Here is a 25,057-nt window from a genome sequence, read left to right on the forward strand (position 1 = left end):
GATGAAAATTGAAAAGGTTCCCTAGTGCTAATTGCATGTTCTCTAATTTCCTCAAGATTGCTGCCTCCTGGCTGTTTCATATTAATATCCCCCAAAATGTACAGCAAGTGCACATTTGAATACCCAGCTAGGTACATTTCCCAGAAGGTTTTTTTGAATGGGCTAGTTGTGGGAAGGTTGGCAATATACTAGTGACTCGATGATGGTGCAGTAATGTTACCCACAGCCTGGGTAACATTACTGCACCTTGTGTTCACAGAGAAGGCTGGTTCTGAGTTCAGTTACAATCGCTAGCAATTTAAACGATAGCTGCTGTACTAAAATCTAAATTAAATTGCTTTTCTCCAGAAGCCATGTAAGCTTTTGTACTGCAACTTAGCAGAGCTGCTGGTTTTATCTCATCTGAAATTCAAACAGGGTATAAAAGCTGGGCCTCTGAACTCCTGTTTTTACCTTGAACAGCATTCTTCTACATTCTAGGGCTCTCCAAAATTTCTATCCTGGAACCAGGTTTATAGGAAAGCAATATACTATTTCCATTTTTTATGCAACTCATCATTTGGTTTTTGTTCTTCTATTTCAACCTCACACTTTGGGCTGTTTTGAAAGAACTGTATTACTGGGGGCAAGATTTTTTCTCCCCATTTTGATGGCTAGAAAGCTTCTCTGCCAACATGGGCCAAGCCAAGCGTGGAGACATCGGCACCCAAATGAATGCATGTACCTCTGCAATTCTGTTCAAATTCACCTCCTTCCCTTCTATCCATGGGAAGAGGAAAGAAACAGCCAGTGCTCAGAATCTGAAGTAGAAATTCTGCCTTTCCCTACCCTCACTTCCCCATGAGTTTTGCCCAAAAGTCCATGGACTCAAGCTCACAACTATTTCCCCTGAGCACATTCAGACCCAGTGGCTCTGAAGGGACACAGCTGCCTCGGCATTTCTCTGATAGAGATGGCTTCTGACCCTTAGATGTCTTTCCACAAATGCAATTAGAATAGTTCCCAATGTTCACTACATTCTTTCAGATTTAACAAGGCAACATAATTAACACTGCTATTTTTCTGCCAGTCAACAAGAGAAAATTGCCCTTCCAAGAGATTTTTCATGTTTACAAAAATGATCCATTAATATGTTTCCCTTTCAGATATTTTTCTTCTATTGAGGTTGAAAGAGCTTGGTTTGGGGTATGCTATATGGTGTGTGCTCAGCCGCATTTCTCTGAAAGGGGAAATTTCTTTATGCCCATCAAAAATAACAACCAGAAAAAAAAAAGAAAAAGAAAAAAACAAAATGAACACTTTAGACCGATTCAGATTCAAACTTAGAGCCACTGTAAAGTCAAGGAAGTTCTATTTCTTTCTATCACATGCACAGAGCCATGCCAAGGGGGTAGATGTAATGCCCCTATTGAATCATGTGAATCCCGCAGTTCTGTTGTAGGAATTCTCTGAGCTTTGATAACAAGAGACTAAGTATACTGGTTCTCCACCAGGATCCTTAGGGGGAGCTAGGAAATGGAGTGGGGGAGGGTGCTTTTTTCAATGTCCCAGTAATTGGGGGACAATACTGATATCTGGGGGACATTCTAAGTGTTGCTGAAAGTTCTGCAGTGTGTTATCTCCACACAACATAGAATAGAACTGCCTAGAGAAGACAAAATGAGCTCATTGCCCTGGGTCCCGTGTTTTCTCATTTTGCAAACTCTGGGCTCCTGACAGACAATCAGTAACTGAAGGAATCAACTAGTGGTTTAAAGAAGGTATTGATTCAACAAATACATATTAAGTTCCTCCTATTGACAGTACAATTAATGCAATATATACATCAGACCATAATCTCCCCTCTAAGGAAGCTTAAAATGTCATTTTCTCCATAAAGTCCTTCCTAATGACCTCAGCTATAACTAATCTTTAGGTAAAGAAAGAAAATAACCTATTAGGGTTGTGGATACTGGAACTAAAAATTCTTGGGTTCTAATACAGATTCTGCCACTGACTAGGCTTGTGACCTTGGACTGGTTGCTTAATCTCACTGTGTCTTGGTTTCCTCATTGGAAAATGGGGATAATATTGCTGTTTGGGGATTAAATGGAGTTATTAATGATATAAAGTCATCAGAACAGTGCATGACACATAGTGAGTGCTCAAAAAGCACTTACTATGGTATATATATTTATAATTTTTAAAAAGAGTTTTATATACATAATTTTAATTGAAATCATGGTTGAGATAATTGCAGGTTCACATGCAGTTGTAAGAAATAATACAAAGAGATCCTGTGTATATTTTATCCAGTTTCCTCCACTTTGAAAAACCATAGTATAATAGCACAACTAGGATTTGACATTAATACAATACACCAATCTTATTCAGAATTCCGCCAAATCCCAGTTTTACTTGTACTCATTTCAGTATATGTGTGTGTGTGTTTGTGTATGTATTAAGTTCAATACAATTTTATAATCTGTGCAGGTTCGTGTATCCACCACCAAGGTCAAGATACTAAGCAGTTTTATCACCACAAGGATCCTTCATGTTGTGCCTTTATTACCTCACCCACCTTTCACTCGGCCCTCCCTCACCTCCATCCCTAAGCTCTGGCAATCACTAATCTGTCCTCCATTTTGTCATTTCAAAAATGTCACTTAAATGGAATCAAAAACTATGTAATCTTATCACTTATATGTGGAATCTAAAATATGATACAAATGAACTTATTTACAAAACAGAAACAGACTCACAGACATAGAAAACAAACTTATGGTTACTAATGGGGAAAGAGAGCAGGGATAAATTAGGAGTTTGGGATTAGCAGATACAAACTACTATATATAAAAATAGATAAACTAGGTCCTACTGTATAGCACAGGAAACTATATTCAATATCTTGAAATAACTTATAAATTTAAAAGAATATGAAAAAGAATATATGTATATATATATATATATACACACACATATATATAGCTGAATCACTTTTCTGTAACACCAGAAACTAACACATTGTAAATCAACTGTACTTCAATTTTTTAAAAATTGAAAAACAAGAAACCCTAAAAAATAAAATATATAATTTATTGGGATTGGCTTTTTTCATGCAACATGACTCTGGAGAATCACCCAAGTTGTTGATTGTATTAATAGTTCGTTCCTTTTGATTGCTGAGTAGAATTCCATGGGTACCACAGTTTATTTAACCACTCATCTGTTAAAAACATCTGGGCTACTTCCAGGTTTTGGCTACTATGAATGAAGCTGTTATGAATATTTATGTACCAGTTTTTATGTGAACATGAATTTTCATTTCTCTGAGATAAATGCTCAAGAGTGCAACTGCTGGGTCATATGGTAGTTGTATGTTTAGTTTTGTAAAAAACTGCCAGATTTGTTTCCCAGAGTGGCTGTACCATTTTACATCCCCACTAACAAAGTATGAGTGAACAGTTTCTCTGCATCCTCACCAATATTTGGTGTTGTCATTATTTTTTATTTTAGCCATTCTGATAGATGTGAAGTGATAGCTCATTATGGTTTTGATTTGCATTTCTCTGATGGCTAGTGATATGGAATATCTTTTAGTGTGCTTATTTGCCATCTGTACATCTTCCGCAGTGAAATGTCTGTTCATGACTTGTGCCCATTTTCTAATAGGATTGCTTGCTTTTTTAATGTTGACTTTTAGGAGTTCTTTACATATACTAGATACTAGTCCTCTGTGGAATATGTAGTTTGTAAATGTTTTCTTCTAGCCTATAGACTGTCTTCTCATTCTCCTTACATGGCTTTCACAGAGAAAAATTTTAATTTTGTTGAAGTCCAATCTATCTATTGTTCCTTTTATAGATTTATGCTTTTGGTGTGAAGTCTAAGAATTCTTTGCTTAAACTCAGATCCCAAGAAATTTCTCTTACGTTTATTTTTTCTAAAATTTTTGTAATTTTACACTTTATGTAAGTCTGTAATCCATTTTGAGTTAATTTTTGTATAAGGTATGAGGTTTAGATGTTACTTTTTTGCCGATGGATGTCTAATGCTCCAATACCATTTGTTAAAAGGCTGGGCTTCCTTCATTGAATTGCTTTTGCTCCTTTGTCAAAAATCATCTGAGCATGTGTGTGGATCTATTCCTGGGTCCTCCATTCTGTTCCATTCCATCCCCTGCCAGTGCCACACTGGCTTGATTACTATGGCTATATAGTTAGCTTTAGTATTGGATAGAGTGATTCCCCCCTACTTTATTATTCTTTTTTAAAAAAATATTTATCTATTTATTTATTTATGGCTGTATTGGGTCTTCGTTGCTGTAAGCAGGCTTCTCATTGTGGTGGCTTCTCTTGTTGCAGAACACGGGCTCTAGGTGCGAAGGCTTCAGTAGTTGTGGCTCGTGGGCTCTAGAGTGCAGGCTCAGTAGCTGTGGCACATGAGCTTAGTTGCTCCGTGGCATGTGGGATCTTCCTGGACCAGGGATAGAACCCGTGTCCCCTGCATTGGCAGGCAGATTCTTAACCACTGCACCACCAGGGAACTCCCATACTTTATTATTCTATGCTATGATTGTTTTAGCTATTATAGGGCCTGTGTCTTTACATATAAGTTTTAGAATAAGCTGGCTGGAATTTTGTTAGGAATTGCATTAAACCTTAGATCAATTTGGGGAGGACTTACATCTGTACTATGTTGAGACTTCCAACATTTATTGGAAGGTCTTCTTTGACTTCTTTTATTAGTATTTTATAATTTTCAGCATACAAATCCTGTATGCATTTTGTTAAGTGTATATCTAATATTTCATTTTCTTTGGAACAGCTGTAAATGGTATTGTGTTTAAAATTTTGGTTTCTGCATGCTCCTTGTTAGCACATAGAAATACAATTAATTTTGTGGATTAATTAATTGCTGAACTCACTTATTAGTTCTGGGAGATTTTTGTTGTTGTTGTAGATTCCTAGGGATTTTCTAGGTAGAAAATCCTGTCATCTGCAAATAGAGCTAGTTTTATTTTATTCCTTTCCAATCTGCATGCCACCTATTCCTTTTCCTTGCTGTATTACAGTGGCTAGAACTTCCAGTACCATATTGAATAGAAGTAATGAGAGTGAACATCCATGCGTTGTTCCCAATATCAGGGATTCTTTTTTTTTTTAATTAATTTTTATTGGAGTATAGTTGGTTCACAATGTTGTGTCAGTTTCTGCTGTAGAGCAAAGTAAATCAGCTATACATATACATATATCCCCTCTTTTTTGGATTTCCTTCTCATTTAGGTTACCACAGAGCATTGATTAGAGTTCCCTGTGCTATACAGTATGTTCTCATTAGTTATCTATTTTATACATAGTATAAATAGTGTATATATGTCAATCCCAGTCTATCAATTCATCTCACCCGCCCCCACCCCCAGTATCCATACATTTGTTCTCTACATCTGTGTCTCTATCTCTGATTTGTAAATAAGATCATCTATACCATTTTTCTAGATTCCACACACATGCATTAATATATGATATTAGTTTTTCTCTTTCTGACTTACTTCACTCTGTATGACAATCTCTAGGTCCGTCCACGTCTCTACAAATGACCCAATTTCGTTCCCTTTCATAGATGAGTAATATTCCATTGTATATACGTACCACATCTTCTTTATCCATTCATCTGTTGATGGACATTTAGGTTGTTTCCACGTCCTGGCTATTGTAAATAGTGCTCCAGTGAACACTGTGGTACCTGTGTCCTTTTGAATTATGGTTTTCTCTCAGTATATGTCCAGGAGTGGGATTGCTGGGTCATATGGTAGTTCTATTTTTAGTTTTTTAAGGAACCTCCATACTGTTCTCCATAGTGGCTGTATCAATTTACACTCCCACCAACAGTGCTAGAGGGTTCCCTTTTCTCCACACCCTCTCCAGCATTTGTTGTTTGTAGATTTTTTTGATGATAGCCATTCTGACCGGTGTGAGGTGATACCTCATTGTAATTTTGATTTGCATTTCTCTAATAATTAGTGATGTTGAGCATCTTTTCATGTGCCTCTTGGCCATCTGTATGTCTTCTTTGCAGAAATGTTTATTTAGGTCTTCTGCCCATTTTTGGATTGGGTTGTTTTTTTGATATTGAGCTGCATGAGCTGTTCATATATTTTGGAGATTAATATTTTGTCACTTGCTTCATTTGTAAATATTTTCTCCCATTCTGAGGACTGTCTTTTCATTTCACTTATGGGTTCCTTTGATGTGTAAAAGCTTTTAAGTTTAATTAGGTTTCAATTTGTTTATTTTTGTTTTTATTTTCATTACTCTAGGAAGGGGGTCAAAAAAGATAAAAACATGGAATGCTTCACGAATTTCCATGTCATCCTTGGGCAGGGGCAATGCTAATCTTCTCTATCGTTCCAATTTTAGCATATGTGCTGCTGAAGCAAGCACTCAGGGATTCTCTTTATCAAGTTGAGGTAATTCAACTCTATTCCTAAACTGCCAACAATTTTTATTATAAATGGATGCTGGATTTTGTCAAATGCTTGTTCTGGGTTAATTGATACGATCATACCATTTTTCTTCTTTAGCTTGTTGATATGGTAGATTACATTGATTCATTTTAAACTACTCAACCATCCTTGCATACCTGTATTAAATCCCCTTTGGTCATGGTACATAATTCTTTTTACACATTGTTGTACTTGATTTGCTAATATTTTGTTAAGTATTTCTGTGTCAAAGTTCACAAGAGATATTGGACTGGAATAGTCTTTCTTCCTCCCTCCCTCCCTCCCTCCCTCCCTTCCTTCCTTTTTGTGGTCTTTTACTAGGCTCATAAAATGAGTTGGGAAGTGTTCCTACCTCTTCTATTTTCTGAAAGAGATTATGTAAAATTGGTATTAATTCTTTTCTAAACATTTGGTAGACTTCTCCAGTGAAACTGTGTGGTCCTGAGGAGTTCTTGGGGGGAAACTTTTAAGTACTAACTCAATTTCTTTAATCGTTACTCAAGCTGTCCATTTCATCCTGGCTGAATTTAGGTGGTTTATAATTTTTGAAAAATTGATCCCTTTCTTCTAAGTAGCTGACTATGTGAATATGAAATTGCTCATAGTGTATCCTTATTTATTTTTTAATGATTGTAGGATCTGTATTTATATCCCCTATTTCATTTCAAATGTTGGCAATTTTGTTATTGTCAGCCTTGCTAATCATTTATCAATTTTATTAATTTTTTAGAATAACCAACTTTTTGCTTCATTGACTTTATATTTTTTCTTGTTTTAAATTTTATTGATTTCTGCTTTTACCTTTATTATTTCTTTCTGTCTGCTTGCTGTTGGTTTATTTTTCTTTCTTTTTTATACTTGAGGTAGGAACTTAGGTTATTAATTTGAGAACTTTCCTCAATTCTAATATCATATTTAGTGGTATAAATATCCATCTCAGCACTGCTTTAGCTGCAGCTTACATATTTTGATATATTGTATTTTCATTTTCATTCAGTTCTATGTATTTTTTAATTTCCTTTAAGAGTTACTCTTTGACCTATGTTTAGAACTTTTTCTGTGATCTTCTTGTAATTGATTTCTAGTTAGATTTTATTATAGTCAGAGAACACATTCTGCATGATTTCAATTTTTAAAACTTAAAGGGTTTTTTGTGACCCAAGACAAGGTATATTTTGGTGAATGATGCATGAGTGCTTGAAAAAAAATGTATATTCTGCTATTATTGGATGGAGTGTTCTATATATGTCAATTAGATACTATTAGCCAATTGTGATGCTCAGATCTTCTATATTCTTACTGATTTTCTGCATAGTAGATCTATCTATTGTTGAGATGAGGCATTGGAGTCTCTAACCACAGTTGTCAATTTCTCTATTTCTCCTTCAACTCTGTTAGTTGGGTTGTTTGTTTTTGTTTGTTTTTTCCCCATGTACTTTAAGGCTCTATTGTTTGGTGTGTATATATTTAGAATCATTAAGTTTTCTGGATGGGTTGATGCTTTCATCATTATATAATATCTCTGTTTGTCTCTGATATTTTCTTTGCTCTGAAGTCTACTTTTATCACATATTAATATAGTCTCTCCTGCTTTTTGAAAATTAATAATTGTATGGTGTACTTTTTTCTATCCTTTTTCTTTCAACTTACCTAATCATTGACTTTGAAGTGAGTTCCTCATAAGCAGCATATAGTTGGACTGAGTTCTTTTATCCACTCTGTCACTCTTTATCTCTCAATGAATGATTTAGATGATTTACATTTAAGATCATTATATTGATATGTTAGCACCTCAGTCTATTATCGTATTACTTGTTTTCTATTTCTTTTCTCTGGTTCTCATTCCCCTTATTGGAGGGATCAGACTTCTCTGATGTTGCCAGCAATACTCCCATTCAATCAGGAAAAAAAATCAACCTCCCTGGGCTTCCCCCTGTCATTGGGTTATGAGTTAGGAAACACCTGGTCTGGGTGGCTTCTTCTCTTGGGAGGGAGGACTCTAGACACCCTGCTACTATGCTGTTCCTCTAGTCCTGGAGTCTCAAACCAGCTCAACTTTTTCTTACCACCTTTCAGAATTCTCATTTGGTTGCCTCTTGCTTCATTTCTAGAGTTCATAGTTGTGCTTAGGAGGAGGAGCAGGAAAAATGGGTCTACATCATCTTTGCTGGGCCAGAATCTCTGCTTACTATATTTTAAATTGTATGTTTCCATTCAAGTCTCTAATGACCCTTAACCCTTTCTGACCTTATACTTATTTGTGTACATCCACAGATTCTAAGATTTGAAACTTCTTGAGAATTTCTCTTTGTATATTTTATAGTGCCTTGAACATAGTGGGTTCTCCCTATGGATGAATAAATGAATGCTTATGTATATTTTCTTTGGGGCTATACAGTGGAGTAGACCTACATGTTAAGTGCCCACCCCTGTAAATGGACACAGGACTAACAGGGAGAATCTAACTCAATGTGATTTACTGAAACGTGCCTAAGAACATATGCTGACTTAGTCATCAGCTCCCTCAGGTCATCACACTCATTTTTCTGCTTCCAGCAGATCAGAAAATGTGGTAATGCTGGGGCAGACCTCCCCACCATCACTTCCTTTATTACTCCCCTCAAGCCTATACCCTGAACACACACACACACACACACACACACACACACCTCAAGCACCCAATTTTTCAGAGAAGGTAGGAAGTCAAAAGGGGGAACATGTCACATTTTCTTTCTAGAAATGAAACTACTACATCTCCAATAAAAGATGAGTATGCAACACCGATATCTGATAACAAATGCCACAGAACAATGTTGCTGGGAAACCCCAAATTTTTAGAGCTCACAGAAACATCACTAAAGATTGCATGTAAGAGATAGAAGGCCCCGGGGGGGAATGCAATGGAATGTAAGGCCAGGTCCCTGCTGAGGCTCAGAAGTAGGAGTGATGAAACAGCAAGCTGGAAGAGACCTTGGGCAACTGAGTTCTCCCACTGAGCAGAAAAGAATTAAAAATAAAGGCTTTAGGATGGAAAAAACTGGACGTCTGACCTCCCATTTAACTACTGGAATCATGCATTGTTATCAATTGGTATGAGCTCTTGGTCTTTTAAGATCCCTAGGCACTCATACTTCATGTTTGCTGCACATGTGTATCTCCATTTTGGTTTTTGGTTTTTGACAAACAGAAGTTTACTTTTAATGGAGTCAAGTCCACAACTCTTTTCTTTTGTGATCTTTTCTTTTTGTCTTTAAGTTTATAAGGTTCTCTCTCACTGTAGTTGGGATAAATGCTCATTTCTCTTCTAGCTTTCTAATGATTGATTTTTATACATTTATTTCCTTAATCCAGCTGGAATTAATTTTAGGGTATGGTGTGAGGGAGACTGTAATTCTTCCAACTTGAATGTATTCTTAATAAGAAAGAATAATGCTTACTCTCTGGTCCAGTGAATGGACCCCTAGGCAGAAAACCAAGATGAATCCAAGGTCTATTCCAAGTGTTACCTTCTCTCAAAGACCAAAGTCCTGCACTGCCTGTTAGCCAATTCCTGGAAATAGTTGCCTCATACATTTTATCTAATTTTATAGCTCTTCGTGAAAGGAGGTCAAGACTGGCACCAGATACTTAATTGCAGCTAACAGCAGAAGTCCTTAATTCTCTACAATCACTGCCTTTGAAAACTATAATGCTTTAATATCTTTCTTCACTACCATCTCCAATACCTGAACTTTACAAATGATCCTATTTCCCCAACTACCCACTGCTCTACAGTACACATGAATGATGGATAATACTTATCAAGTGAATTACCCAGCCTTCCTTTTCTCACTCCTTTCCCCATGTTCTTGGATCTCTGATTGACATCTAATGTCTCTGCTCCAGGAACAGAGGAGGTCAGATGAGGAGACAGGGGAAGCTCAAATTACTCCACAATTTTTCTTTTCAAAGCTCTGAAGATCAATTTGGGTAGGATGAATTTTACAATGAGATTTGGAGGTTACATAAACATTTCAGTTGGTCTAACTCACCGGCTTCCAGCAGCACCACCACAGCTAGCCCTTTCCTGGAGGTAATTACGTATTGGTTGTACCCTATAAAATCGGCCCTCTGTATCCACAGGTTCTGTATCTGAGGATTCAATCAACCATGGATCAAAAAAAAAAAAAAAAAAAAGAAATCCAGAAATTCCAAACAGCAAAAGTTGAATTTGTTGCACACCAGCAACTATTTACATAGCCTTTACACTATTGTACAATGAACTACATCTGTCTCTGTGATAGAAGCTGATCTCAGCTCATCAAAGAGCTTATCAAGACCAACAGCATTTAGTAATGACACTGGCTCCCAAATGCGTCTGGATTAGAATAAACTTTCTTTGTACCATTTTTAGCTTCTATACATTTGAATAAAGGTGAACCCAGAGCTAAATGAACTCTGAGAAAAAAAATTCAAAAAAGTTAAGATTAAGCAGTGTTCCTTTTTGGAAGTAGGGGAGGATAGTTGCTGAGGAAAGTTCAAGGATTACTCTGCTGTTTTTCAACGTTTTATTATTGATTTTATCTTAAAGGCAAAACACGATACCTAGCTAAGGATTTAAATACAGATAAACAATCTAAATAGGCTGCAGTTAAGTACATTATTCTTCAAAGATCACCTCAGAAAAGAGAAGGTAGCTCCCAACTTGTCACAATATATATGTTTAAGAAAAGCAAGTGTGAATAGCAGCTAAGGATGGGGAGCAGGGAGAGGTAGATTAGAGGCATCAGATGCTCCCTTTCAGTTTTGCTGAGGTTTCCAAATGGTTTGTATATCTAGCTGACCAAAGTGGTACAATTTCTTTTCTTAAGTTTATCAATCACTCTGCACATTAATAAATTATAGCTTCACCTCAAGTTTAATTTTACAATGTGCATTTGACCACGTTTATTTTGCCCATGTGTATCTGACAATCTCTCAGGGGTGGAGAATTTAAATGATCACTTTCCAAAGCAAAGAAACAAAGGCTGACACTTTGTGTCAACAGAAACCTTAAGAAAACAGCAATCTTGAGAAATGGATGGAAGGATAGATGGATGAATGGATGGATGGATAAGACAACCACTAGGTTCATTCTTTCTACTTATTCGACATGTTGTTTTTGGAGTGCTACCAGGCTAGGGTACGGAGGTGAACAAGTTAGAAACAGTTTCATTATGGAGCTTACAGGCTACCATAATAGACAGAATGGAGGACTCAAGATAGGCAAAAATGTCTAATGTGTCACTAAAGAAGGTAACCAAAATGAGTTACCCAACAACTTAGCATGGCTGCTATCTGCAGTTATATACATGCCAGGCAAGATGAGAAAAGGCCTACAACCTCTCCTGGACATGCTTTGGAGGCCAAATAAGTTTGGATCATAACCATCCCTATAAATTCCTACCTGTACCCTTCACACACAAGAAATTACCAGGAGGCATCACTATCACAGATCTCCCAACAAGAACCCATTAATACCACCCAAACAGATAAAACTGTCTTAGGCTTGTTTTTGACTTTTTTGTTATTGTTGTTGTTTAGAGAAGACCTAAATCAGATGCAAAATCACCATATTTCCCTTCAAGGACACTCATCATAAAAGCTGCTAGTGTACCTCTTTTGGCATATAAAATCATATTTGCTAAATCATTTATCTCTTTTGCAACACAATTCTATTTTCATCTAGCAACTGCATGAAGCCAATCTATTGGGCAGAAAAGAGAAATGAAATATTTACTGCAGAATCACGAGGTGTATTATATATCATTCAATGGAATGCAAAATTAGCAAGTATTAGCCTTGCAACTTGATTGGCCATGTAACTGACAGATTTTCCTGTAAGGAGGTCTCCAAAGTACCATCCAATCTAGAGTTTTAACAATTTCCAGGCCCTTATCCTGCCCTTCCTGCTGCAAGTTGCACACATGGAATCAGTTATCCACAAGAAAGCCCAGCATGGGGGGGGGGGGCTGTAAATAGATTATGATCCTAATTTGCAAAAGACTTACAGTTTTCAAGTGTCCCTGATTCTACCTGAAGAGTTGCTCCAGCCTGTGCATGACAGCTGTCTGTAATGGAGATAGATAGCCCTTCTTTCTTTTTAAGTACAAGATTTACCATTTGTTTTTTCTACTCTTCCCCAAACTCTTTTAGTCTCAGACATATTAGTGATACAATAAATAACTTATTGTTTTCCATCTTTAGGACTTTTGTACTTATAGGTAATATGGAAACCTGTTTTTGGTCCTAAAAGAAAAATCATGTGAAAACTTTCATCTGTAACATAAAAATACAGCAGTAATCTGTCAATGATAATAACGATGATAATTAGATACTGACTTGTGCTGGGAACTGTGTTACGCTCTTTTCATTCATTATCTCATTAAATCCTCACAATTCCTGTATGACTTAGATTATGCCCTGTAGCCCCTTTAAGCACTTTCATACAGAATTCCACCCTCTATTTCAAGCATAGCCAGAAACTGGCAATATAGGATAGACAAAGGGAAATGATTCCGTCCAGTTGGGAAAGAAAAACCCCACAATCCTCATGAAAACTTAGACATTTTAGAAAGAGGCCAAAAAAAGCTGTTCATTATGATTATGGAAACAAGATCCGCTCACTGCACTGATTTGAAAATTACAGCAAAGCATTTTTTAAAATTTATTTCATTTTTGGCTGCGTTGGGTCTTCATCGTTTTGTGCAAGCTTTCTCTAGTTGCCGTGAGCAGGGGCTACTCTTCGTTACGGTGCATGGGCGTCTCATTGCAGTGGCTTCTCTTGTTGCGGAGCTCTAGGCGCGTGCGCTTCAGTAGTTGTGGCTTGCGGGCTCTAGAGCACAGGCTCAGTAGTTGTGGCGCACGGGGCTTAGTTGCTCCACAGCATGTGGAATCTTCGCGGACCAGGGCTCGAACCCGTGTCCCCTGCGTTGGCAGGCGGATTCTTAACCACTGCGCCACCAGGAAAGCCCGACAACAAAGCATTTTTTAAATGCTTTAAAATGTAAAACACAGTGAAATGCACATAATTGAACAATAAGCTATTATACTAGGATTTAAAATACTTAAAATTATATCCTCCATCACCTAAAAATATAGTTGCTAAAAACACTTGCTTTGTACGTAGAAACTTGTCTTACTTGCTTTGCTTCATTCTCTGCAATTGTCTTTAATATTTTCTTAACTCTTTGCGAAATGTGAAAGAAACTGTGGAAATGTTTTCAGTTCAAGCGCCCAGTGGCAGAGTGTGGCTCACACTGATGCTATGATGGCCTTTTAGCACTGGCAAGGTCTGAAATGTGTAGCCCTCATGTTGACACTCAGTGTGCTTTTCAAAGTATCTACCCGTGGTTCTCACATTCTATGGAACATATCTGGAAAGTGTCTTAAGGATTTTCCTGTATATCATTTCCTCAAAATTTTTGTATTGAGTTTTGGTATCATAAATCTAAATTTTTGTCAACTGAACAGTGGCTAGATCTGTATTTTAAATCCTAGTATAATAGCTTATTGTTCAATTATGTGTATTTCACTGTTTTACTAACATTTCAGGAAATTGGTTGGGGAGTTGGATTGACATATTAAACGTTATATTTTTTCTCATTTAAAATAATGGGAAGTTGTCTCCTAGAAAACATTGTTGGGTAAAACATCTGATCATCAGGTACAAATTACTCACATCAAACAAGGGATACCTTTATTTTTCCTAGCATGTTCCCTATCTTTTGCTCTTTGCTCGCTTCTTTCTTTCCATTCTGTTTTTACACATTTTCTCATTTAATTCTGACAACATTACAACGTAGCTAGTATGACCCTATTTTAGAGATGAGGGCACTGAGATTCAGGGAGGTCTGTCATTGGCTGTATTCCTTTCCTGCCTGTGGTTGCTGTAACAAATTACCACAAACTTAGTACTTTTAACAACAGAAATTTATACGCTCACAATTCTGGAGGCCAGATGTCCAAAATCAAGGTGCTGGCAGAGCCCTGCTCCCTCCAGAGGCTCTAGCAGAGATTCCATTCCATGCCTCGTCCACCTTCTGGTGGTTGCTGGTATTTCTTGGTGTGGGGCCACCATATCACTCCAATGCCTCCAAGGTTGCATCTCCTCCTCTTCTGTGTGTCTCAAAGCTCACTCTGCCCCTCTCTTATAAGGATACTTATGTGATAGCATTTAGGGCTCCCTGCAATAATCCAGAATGGTTTCCTCATCTCAAGAGCTTTAACTTAGTCACATCTGTAAAGAATCTTTTTCCAAATAAGGTCACATTCACATATTCCAGGAATTTGACATGGATACTTTTTTAGGGACCATTTTTCAGCCTAACACACTGGCTCAGTGTCACCCAGCATGACATGGTGTAGATGTTCAGATGTAGGACTTGCAGATTCCAGAATTCATGTTCTTTCTGCTCCATGTGTTGTCTTCCATGATATTGCAAGACCTGTCATCTCTGTCTCTCCCTATATCTCAGCCACCCCTCCATCTGCCTTACCTCAGAGCAAAGTCAATATTCTGCTCTCCCAGCTCCAAGGTCCTTTCCAAGGAGAATCTGAAAAGGCTGAGCTTCCCATTAACAAATTCTATCATACACTCTTGGCTTCCTTTCCAATACTCAGTCAGCTTCCTGAGTCTAGTTCAAGGACCACACTGGATCACAAAAGCAACCTTGCTTTGAGGAAATAACAATTATCTCTTTCCCACTGATACTGATTTTTTAGTGTCCCCATAATATGACAGAAAAGAATGCTAAATATCATCCTCTTTCTTTTTCTGAACGTGTTGTCTGCTGTTACTTAGGGAATGAAAATGGAGAGAAAAAGGAAACCAGGCTATGTCTCCTAAATTGTCCTAGAACACACGGTATGAAGGTAAGTCAAAGCCAAGTTGCTTTTTGTCAAGAGATTGCTTGATCTAGAATCCATGTAGGAACTGATGATGTTTCCACCTGCCTAACACATGGGCCAGTAAGGATCTGCAAAGTGCTGTTCTGTACAAATATTTCTCATTCATTCTAGGAACCAGCATTCACATTTACACAGACTACCTGGAATTCAATGTAACCTTTCTTTTCACAATCTACCTGAATATTATACTATATTTTATATAAAATATAGAAACTCATTGTATGGCCTATTTACAAACCCCTCGCCATTCAAGTTGTCATTCGAATTACATCTGCATGCATCATAAATCAGACAAGAAGATTTCATCATTTTTACTTAGATAGACATATATTTAAAAGAAATTAAGAGCGGAAAATGAGCTCATATTTACCTTACTATTTTAAGATTTCTAATGTTCTCTATTCTTACCTGAGGATCTGAGTTTTCATCTATTATTTCTTGTCATCCTAAAGAACTTCCTTCAACATTTCTTGTGATATAAGTTAGTATGCAGGCAATAAATTTTCTCACTTTCTCTTTAACTGAAAGCAACTTTCCCTCCATTCTTTTTGTTTTTTCCTTTGAGTTACAATATCATACAATGAAATGTTTCAGGTGTACAACACAGTGCTTCACAATTTTTAAGATTATATTCCATTTATAGTTATTACAAAATATAGGCTATATTCCTTGTGCTGTATCTTTGTAGCTTACTTAATTTTTTTTAATTTTTAATTTTATTTATTTTTTTATAGAGCAGGTTCTTATTAGTTATCCATTTTACACACATCAGTGTATACATGTCAATCCCAATCTCCCAATTCATCACACCACCACCCCCCTACCACCACTTTCCCCCCTTGGTGTCCATATGTTTGTTCTCTACATCTGTCTCTCAATTTCTGCCCAGCAAACTGGTTCATCTGTACCATTTTTCTAGGTTCCACATATACGTGTTAATATATGATATTTGTTTTTCTATTTCTGACTTACTTCACTCTGTAGGACAGTCTCTAGATCCATCTGCGTTTCAACAAATGACCCAGTTTCGTTCCTTTTAATGGCTAAGTGATATTCCATTGTATACATGTACCACAACTTCTTTATCCATTCGTCTGCCAATGGGCATTTAGGTTGCTTCCATGAGCTGGCAATGGTAAATAGTGCTGCAATGAACATTGGGATGCACGTGTCTTTTTGATTTATGGTTTTCTCTGGGTATATACCCAGAAGTGGGATTGCTGGGTCATATGGTAATTCTATTTTTAGTTTTTTAAGGAACCTCCATACTGTTCTCCATAGTGGCTGTATCAATTTACATTCCCACCAACAGTGCAAGAGGATGCCCTTTTCTCCACACCCTCTCCAGCATGTGTTGTTTGTACATTTTCTGATGATGCCCATTCTAACTGGTGTGAGGTGATAACTCATTGTAGTTTTGAGTTACATTTCTCTAATAATTAGTGATGTTGAGCAGCTTTTCTTGTGCTTCTTGGCCATCTGTATGTCTTCTTTGGAGAAATGTCTATTTAGGTCTTCTGCCCATTTTTGGATTGGGTTGTTTGTTTTCATCATATTGAGCTGCACAAGCTGTTTATATATTTTGGAGATTAATCTTTTGTCCATTTATTTGTTTGCAAATATTTTTTTCCATTCTGAGGGTTGTCTTTTCGTATTATTTGTTGCTTCCTTTGCTTTGCAAAAGCTTTTGAGTTTCATTAGGTCCCATTTGTTTATTTTTGTTTTTATTTCCATTTCTGTAGGAGGTGGGTCAAAAAGGACCTTGCTGTGATTTGTGTCAAAGAGTGTTCTTCCTATGTTTTCCTCTAAGAGTTTTATAGTGTCCGGTCTTACATTTAGGTCTCTGATCCATTTTGAGTTTATTTTTGTGCATGGTGTTAGGGAGTGTTCCAATTTCATTCTTTTACATGTAGCTGTCCAGTTTTCCCAGCACCACTTATTGAAGTTGTGCTGGGAAAACTTTTCTCCATTGTATATCTTTGCCTTCTTTGTCATAGACTAGTTGACCATAGGGGCATGGGTTTGTCTCTGGGCTTTCTATCCTGTTCCATTGATCCATATTTCTGTTTTTGTGCCAGTACCATATTGTCTTGATTACTATAGCTTTGTAGTATAGTCTGAAGTCATGAAGTCTGATTCCTCCAGCTCTGTTTTTTTCACTCAAGACTGCTTTGGCTATTTAGGGTCTTTTGTGTCTCCATACAAATTTTAAGATTTTTTGTTCTAGTTCTGTAAAAAATGCCATTGGTAATTTGATAGGGATTGCATTGAATCTGTAGATTGCTTTGGGTACTATATCCATTCTCACAATATTAATTCTTCCAATCCAAGAACATTGTATATCTCTCCATCTGTTGGTATCATCTTTAATTTCTTTCATCAGTGTCTTATAGTTTTCTGCATATAGGTCTTTTGTCTCCCTAGGTAGGTTTATTCCTAGGTATTTTATTCTTTTTGTTGCAATGGTAAATGGGAGTGTTTCCTTAATTTCTCTTTCAGATTTTTCATCATTAGTGTATAGGAATGCAAGAGATTTCTGTGCATTAATTTTGTATCCTGCAACTTTACCCAATTCATTGATTAGCTCTAGTAGTTTTCTAGTGGCATCCTTAGGATTCTCCATGTATACTATCATGTCATCTGCAAAGAGTGACAGTTTTACTTCTTCTTTTCCAATTTGGATTCCTTTCATTTCTTTTTCTTCTCTGAGTGCTGTGGCTAGGACTTCCAAAACTATGTTGAATAATGGTGAGAGTGGACATCCTTGTCTTGTTCCTGATCTTAGAGGAAATGCTTTCAGTTTTTCACCATTGAGAATGATGTTTGCTGTGGGTTTGTCATATATGGCCTTTATTATGTTGAGGTTGGTTCCCTCTATGCCCACTTTCTGGAGAGATTTTATCATAAATGCTGTTGAATTTTGTCAAAAGCTTTTTCTGCATCTATTGAGATGATCATATGGTTTCTCTTCTCCAATTTGTTAATATGGTGAATCACACTGATTGATTTGCTTATATTGAAGAATCCTTGCATCCCTGGGATAAATCCCACTTGATCATGGTGTATGATCCTTTTAATGTGTTGTTGGATTCTGTTTCCTAGTACCTTGTTGAGGATTTTTGCATCTATATTCATCAGTGATATTGGTCTATAATTTTCCTTTTTTGTAGAATCTTTGCCTGGTTTTGGTATCAGGGTGATGGTGGCCTCATAGAATGAGTTTGGGAGTGTTCCTTCTTCTGCAATTTTTTGGAAGAGTTTGAGATGGATGGGTGTTAGCTCTTCTCTAAATGTTTGAAAGAATTCTTCTGTGAAGCCATCTGGTCCTGAACTTTTGTTTGTTGGAAGAATTTTAATCACAGTTTCAATTTCATTACTTGTGATTGGTCTGTTCATATTTTCTATTACTTCCTGGTTCAACCTCGGAAGGTTATACCTTGCCCATTTCTTCCAGGTTGTCCATTTTATTGGCATAGAGTTGCTTGTAGCAGTCTCTTAGGATGCTTTGCATTTCTGCAGTGTCTGTTGTAACTTCTCCTTTTTCATTTCTAATTTTAGTGATTTGAGTCCTCTCCCTCTCTTTCTTGATGAGTCTGGCTAATGGTTTATCAATTTTGTTTATCTTCTCAAAGAACCAGCTTTTAATTTTATTGATCTTTGCTATTGTTTTCTTTGTTTCTATTTCATTTATTTCTGCTCTGATCTTGATTATTTCTTTTCTTCTGCTAACTTTGGGTTTTGTTTGTTCTTCTTTCTCGAGTTCCTTTAGGTGTAAGGTTAGATTGTTTATTTGAGATTTTTCTTGTTTCTTGTTTCTTTTATAGCTATAAATGTCCCTCTTAGAAGTGCTTTTGCAGCATCCCACAGGTTTTGGGTCGTCATGTTTTCATTGTCATTTGTCTCTAGGTATTTTTTGATTTCCTCTTTCATTTCTTCAGTGATCTATGGTTATTTAGTAAAGTATTGTTTAGCCTCCATGCATTTGTGTTTTTTACCTTTTTTTCCCTGTAATTCATTTCTAATCTCATAGCGTTGTGGTCAGAAAAGATGCTTGATATGATTTCAATTTTCTTAAATTTACTGTGGCTTGATTTGTGACCCAAGATGTGATCTATCCTGGAGAATGTTCTGTGCGCACTTGAGAAGAAAGTGTAATCTGCTGTTTTTGGATGAAATGTCCTATAAATATCAATTAAATCTATCTGGTCTATTGTGTCATTTAAAGCTTGTTTCCTTATTTATTTTCATTTTGGATGATCTGTCCATTGGTGTAAGTGAGGCGTTAAAGTCCCCCACTATTATTGTGTTACTGTCGATTTCCTCTTTTATAGCTGTTAGCAGTTGCCTTATGTATTGAGGTGCTCCTATGTTGGGTGCATATATATTTATAATTGTTATATCTTCTTCTTGGATTGATCCCTTGATCATTATGTAGTGTCCTTCCTTGTCTTTTGTAACATTCTTTATTTTGAAGTCTATTTTATCTGATATGACTATTGCTACTCCAGCTTTCTTTTGATTTCCATTTGCATGGAACATTTTTTTCCATCCCCTCACTTTCAGTCTGTCTGTGTACCTAGGTCTGCAGTGGGTCTCTTGTAGACAGCATATATATGGGTCTCATTTTTGTATCCATTCAGCGAGCCTGTGTCTTTTGCTTGGAGCATTTAATCCATTCATGTTTAAGGTAATTGTTGATATGTATGTACCTATTACCATTTTCTTAATTGTTTTGGGTTTCTTTTTGTAGGTCCTTTTCTTCTCTTGTGTTTCCCACTTAGAGAAGCTCCTTTAGCATTTGTTGTAGAGATGGTTTGGTGCTGCTGAATTCTCTTAGCTTTCGATTTCTCCATCGAGTCTGAATGAGATCCTTGCCAGGTAGAGTAATCTTGGTTGTTGGTTCTTCCCTTTCATCACTTTAGGTATATCATGCCACTCCCTTCTGGCTTGTAGAGTTTCTGCTGAGAAATCAGCTGTTAATCTTATGGGAGTTCCCTTGCATGTTGTCATTTTTCCCTTGCTGCTTTCAATAATTTTTCTTTGTCTTTAATTTTTGTCCGTTTGATTACTATGTGTCTCAGCATGTTTCTCCTTGGGTTTTTCCTGTATGGGACTCTCTACGCTTCCTGGACTTGGGTCGCTATTTCCTTTCCCAAGTTAGGGAAGTTTTTGACTATAATCTCTTCAGATATTTTCTCTGGTCCTTTCTCTCTCTCTCTTCTCCTTCTGTGACCCCTATAATGTGAATGTTGTTGCGTTTAATGTTGTCCCAGATGTCTCTTAGGCTGTCTTCATTTCTTTTCATTCTTTTTTGTTTATTCTGTTCTGCAGCAGTGAATTCCACCATTCTGTCTTCCAGGTCACTTATCCGTTCTTCTGCCTCGGTTATTCTGCTATTGATTCCTTCTAGTGTAGTTTTCATTTCAGTTATTGTATTGTTCATCTCTGTTCATTAATTCTTCTAGGTCTTGGTTAAACATTTCTTGCATCTTCTTGATCTCTGCCTTTATTCTTTTTCTGAAGGTCCTGGATCATCTTCACTAACGTTTTTCTGAATTCTTTTTCTGGAAGGTTGCCTATCTCCACTTCATTTAGTTGTTTTTCTGGGGTTTTGTCTTGTTCCTTCATCTGGTACATAGCCCTCTGCCTTTTCATCTTGTCTATCTTTCTGTGAATGTGTTTTTTCTTCCACAGGCTGCAGGACTGTAGTTCTTCTTGCTTCTCTGATGTTTGTTGAATGATTAAGTAAACACTGAAACTTTTGAATACTTGAAATTATTGAGTCTACCCCTAAAAAAAGGGAGGATTTATCAGTTTTATTTCTGGACTCTGTAAATCTGATCTTGGATAATACCATTATTTAGTATTAAATATTAAAATATTAAATACTTAATACTGATTAAGCATTATTTTATATTACATATTTTGTCTTTCAAAAGTATAGTTTTACATTTGTATTCAGTGTTATAATTAAAGTTACAATTATTTAAATCTCACTTTTAATTGGTTTCAGTATTAATGGTCAATTTCTTAATATCATTTACTTCTGTTACTTAATTCTTAAGTTTGTTTTCTCTCACCTAGCCCAGTGCTTCCTAAATCTTAATGCATGTAAGAATCTCCTAGAAAAACTGTTAACACAGAAATAGCTGCATTCCATCCACAGAAATTTAGCTTCAGGGGGTTTGGAGTCGACCTGAGAATCTGTATTAGTTTCCAGATAATGTTGATGTTACTGAACCCTGAACCACACTTTGAGTAGCACTGACCTGGCCTATATCCTTAAGCCATTTCCCTAGTAAAGAGGTTTTATGGTTTCTTTTTTCTTGCATATTTGAGAATTTCTTTCTTTTACTTTTCCAAGTGAAAGACAACTTGACTATATTTACCTTTCTTGGGTACACTCCTGTAAACTGTTCCAAGCAAATTTTTATAGATTTTATAGCAAGAGCACCTATTATATAGTGTGAAATTTAAAAACAAAAAAAAAGGGCAGTCTGATTGTTGCTCCTTTGTAAGGTAAATTGTTTTCTTTGCCGGCAGATTTAAAGGATTTTTTTTCTTTATTATTGTAATTTTAAAAGAAAAAAATTGCCAATTTGTAATGGTATGGAACCCTTTTGATTAATGTTGCCTGGAGTATGGAAAGTCCTTTCAATTTGAGTTCTGAAGCTTTCTTGGTTTTGTTTTTATTTTACCCCAAAAGAACTTTTATTAATTTTTGTTTATTCCTTGTGTTCCAATTATTGCTGCCTCAAGAACATCTATAATTCTTAGATTTTGTCTAGTGTTTAAGTCTATGATCTCTGTCTTCTCTATTTTTAATCTTCTCTATTTCATTAATTTTTATTGTTCTTTTCTTCTTCATTTTGATAGAACATAGCAATTTTCCTTCAACAATAGTGATATACATATATTTTAAATGATAATTTTTTTTCAGCTTCTAATGCATATTCTAACTTGGCATTCTGGTTTCTTTACCATGTTTTCTTGACTAACCTGTCTCTTTTTCTAATCATCCTGCTTTCTTTTAGTCTAAACTTATTCTCTCGTTTATCTTTCTGTATCTTAAAGTTATTGAGGATGTTGAACTTCTAAAAATTCTTTCATATTCCTGTGGCAAATCATCCTGGGAGGGGAGGTCAACTGTTACTCTGAGTCTCTCAGACACTGTTCTTTTTTTTGTGTCCATCATGACTTTTAGATTTTTAGTTTATCATGAAAGAGCCAGTGTTTGTTAAGAAAGAGATGACGATTGTCTTTACTTATGTGTCTTTACTTGAATCCCCTACTGGTGGATCATAAGTTAGTTTACAGAACTTATATCCCAATTCCCAACCTCTAGCAGGTTTTCCATCTAGTGGAGCTCCTTGGGTTTATGTAGAATCTTCTAGCTCCACTGCCTATATCTATGTCCAATCTGAATACAGAAAAACAAACAAACAAACAAAAAACCCCAAGAATCCACAAGGCCCCCTTCACTTTTAGCATAGCTATGGAACTTTAACTATGACAGATATTGACAAACGTACTTCCAACAATATTATAGTTGCATGTAGTAGGCAGAATAATGTCTACATCCTAATCTCTAGAATCTGTGATGCTAGGTTTACATGACAAAGAAGAATTAAGTTGGCAGATGGAATTAAGGCTGCTAATCATCTGACCTTAAAATAGATATTCCACTATTACTCAGCTGGACTCAATATATCTCAAGGGTCCTTAAATATAAAGAGAGAGAGATAGAAGAGTCAGAGTGATGCAATATGAGAAAGACAACTGGCTATTGCTGGCTTTGAACATGGAGGAAGGCCACAAGCCAAGGAATGTGGGCAATCTCTAGAAGCTGGAAAAGGGAAGGAAACAGATTCTCTCCAGAGACTCCAGAAAGAAATTCAGCCCACCAACACCTTGATTTTATCCTGATAAAATCCAAGTCCATTTTAGACTTCTGACCTCCAGGACTTTAAAATAATAAATCTGTGTTATTTTGAGCCGCTATGTTTGTGGTAATTTATTGCAGAAGCCATAAGAGACTAATACATGACCATCTCTTTGGTCAATCACTATTTGCATTCTCAACATGAATGTAGAAATCCAAGTCTGCATTAACAGTGGTGCTTCAAAAAAGTACTTACACTGTGTAAGAATTCTCATTTACTTTTGTAATTACTCTCTGCATATTTCTGAACCAGGGGAAAGACTGCAGCCAAAGGACAAAGGTCTTTCCTCCTTCTAGTCATAGCACAAGGGAAACACCAGGTGAAATATATATATGTGTATATCTATCTATCTATCTATATAGCTATAGAGGAGTCTACTAACTAGAAGTTTGGTGAAACTAAAATGAACAATTTCACCTGTTTCCCTTGTGATATGACTAGAAGGAGGAAAGAGTATTTTTATAGCAAATTGGGAAAAGTTATATATTAGAGGCTACTATCAGGCATTAATTTAATTTCATGTATTCTTAAATCTCTTTTTGGGTAAGGTGCTGATCCTACTAACTCACTCCTTCATGCATGAATACAAACTTGAGAAATTATAGTTTTATATAAAGGAAACATGTTTTTCTAACTACAAGAATTCTTTTTCCTTTACATTGGTAGAACCATGGCCTATCTATTTTACTTTTGTGCAGCACTACTTTTCCTTGGGGAGGAAGTAAAAGATCACATTTTCAAATGGTTCTCTCTCTCTAAATAGGAGGCTACTAAGACTGAGATTTCCACATATCTTGATTTGCCCAAGTAGGTATCTCTCTACTCACTGGTCTCTGGAAATCACCACGTTTACCCAAGATTTTAGTCAAGAGGCTAAAGTCATGGGTAAATATTAAGAGGAAATCGACAAAGGTATATTAAGCTCTAAGGAATAAACTCTACTGTCCTAAAAGAAACATATTATTACAGAGTTAACACAGCAACACTTTCTACCTTGCCAGTATTGAAGGCCACATGGCAGCCAGTACTCTTCACATGACCTTGTTTGCCCTGAACAGTTTCTGCACAGCAGATAAAGGGCCAAAGCACAACACAGTTCAGTGAATAGCATAAACTCATTCATCCACATGTACTAGATCTTACACCATCAGGCTTCTCACTGCTCCTACTATAAGAATCAGCTTATCCTTGCATGTTGGACACAACTGTTCTGGACGTATAGCTCTTTAGCTGGACCAGCACTGAATCAAGAGAAAGGTCCTCTACTATTAGTCTGCAGTAGGGTCTAATATTTCTACCATTGCAATCATCAAACAAGACAAAGACTTTGTATCTCCAGGAGGATTAAGTCAAAACATAGATAGACTGACCTAGGAGGAGAGCCATTAGTCTTTGTCAGATAAGTATGATTACTTGATGGCATTCATTGCTTAGTCGAGTCGCAAAGAATACTGCAAAAATTAAGCAGGCTAATTTGGGAAGGACCAGAAGGCAAATTTGAGAAACATTAGGATATGAGTAAGGAACACTAAGATACTAAATTTTTTCTGAGCATGACCCTGCCCTGGTAGAGGTAACTGGTGGGCTCCTCAAAATATAGATATTCTCTTGGTAGTGTTAGCCAATGTGAACCCAGCATGAAGGAAAATGAAAAGCATCACAACTCTTTAAAAACAAATATTTTCACTTTTATGGGAGCCTA

The 25,057-nt window shown here is 36.5% G+C and overlaps 1 protein-coding gene and 1 non-coding gene across 19 annotated transcripts in view; both read right to left on the bottom strand.

Annotated features, from left to right (window-relative positions):
• FHIT (fragile histidine triad diadenosine triphosphatase) overlaps positions 1-25,057 on the bottom strand; it is a 1,443,555-nt gene that overhangs the window by 903,808 nt on the left and 514,690 nt on the right. The gene's annotated exons all lie outside the window — the stretch shown is intronic.
• Positions 6,318-6,422, bottom strand: LOC114908225. The gene has a single exon (XR_003796915.1). It is a non-coding gene; the product is annotated as a U6 spliceosomal RNA (small nuclear RNA).

The sequence above is a fragment of the Monodon monoceros genome, unplaced genomic scaffold (assembly GCF_005190385.1).
Source record: "Monodon monoceros isolate NGI ecotype Baffin Bay Population unplaced genomic scaffold, NGI_Narwhal_1 Super_Scaffold_3, whole genome shotgun sequence".
In the NCBI taxonomy this organism is placed as follows: Eukaryota; Metazoa; Chordata; class Mammalia; order Artiodactyla; family Monodontidae; genus Monodon; species Monodon monoceros.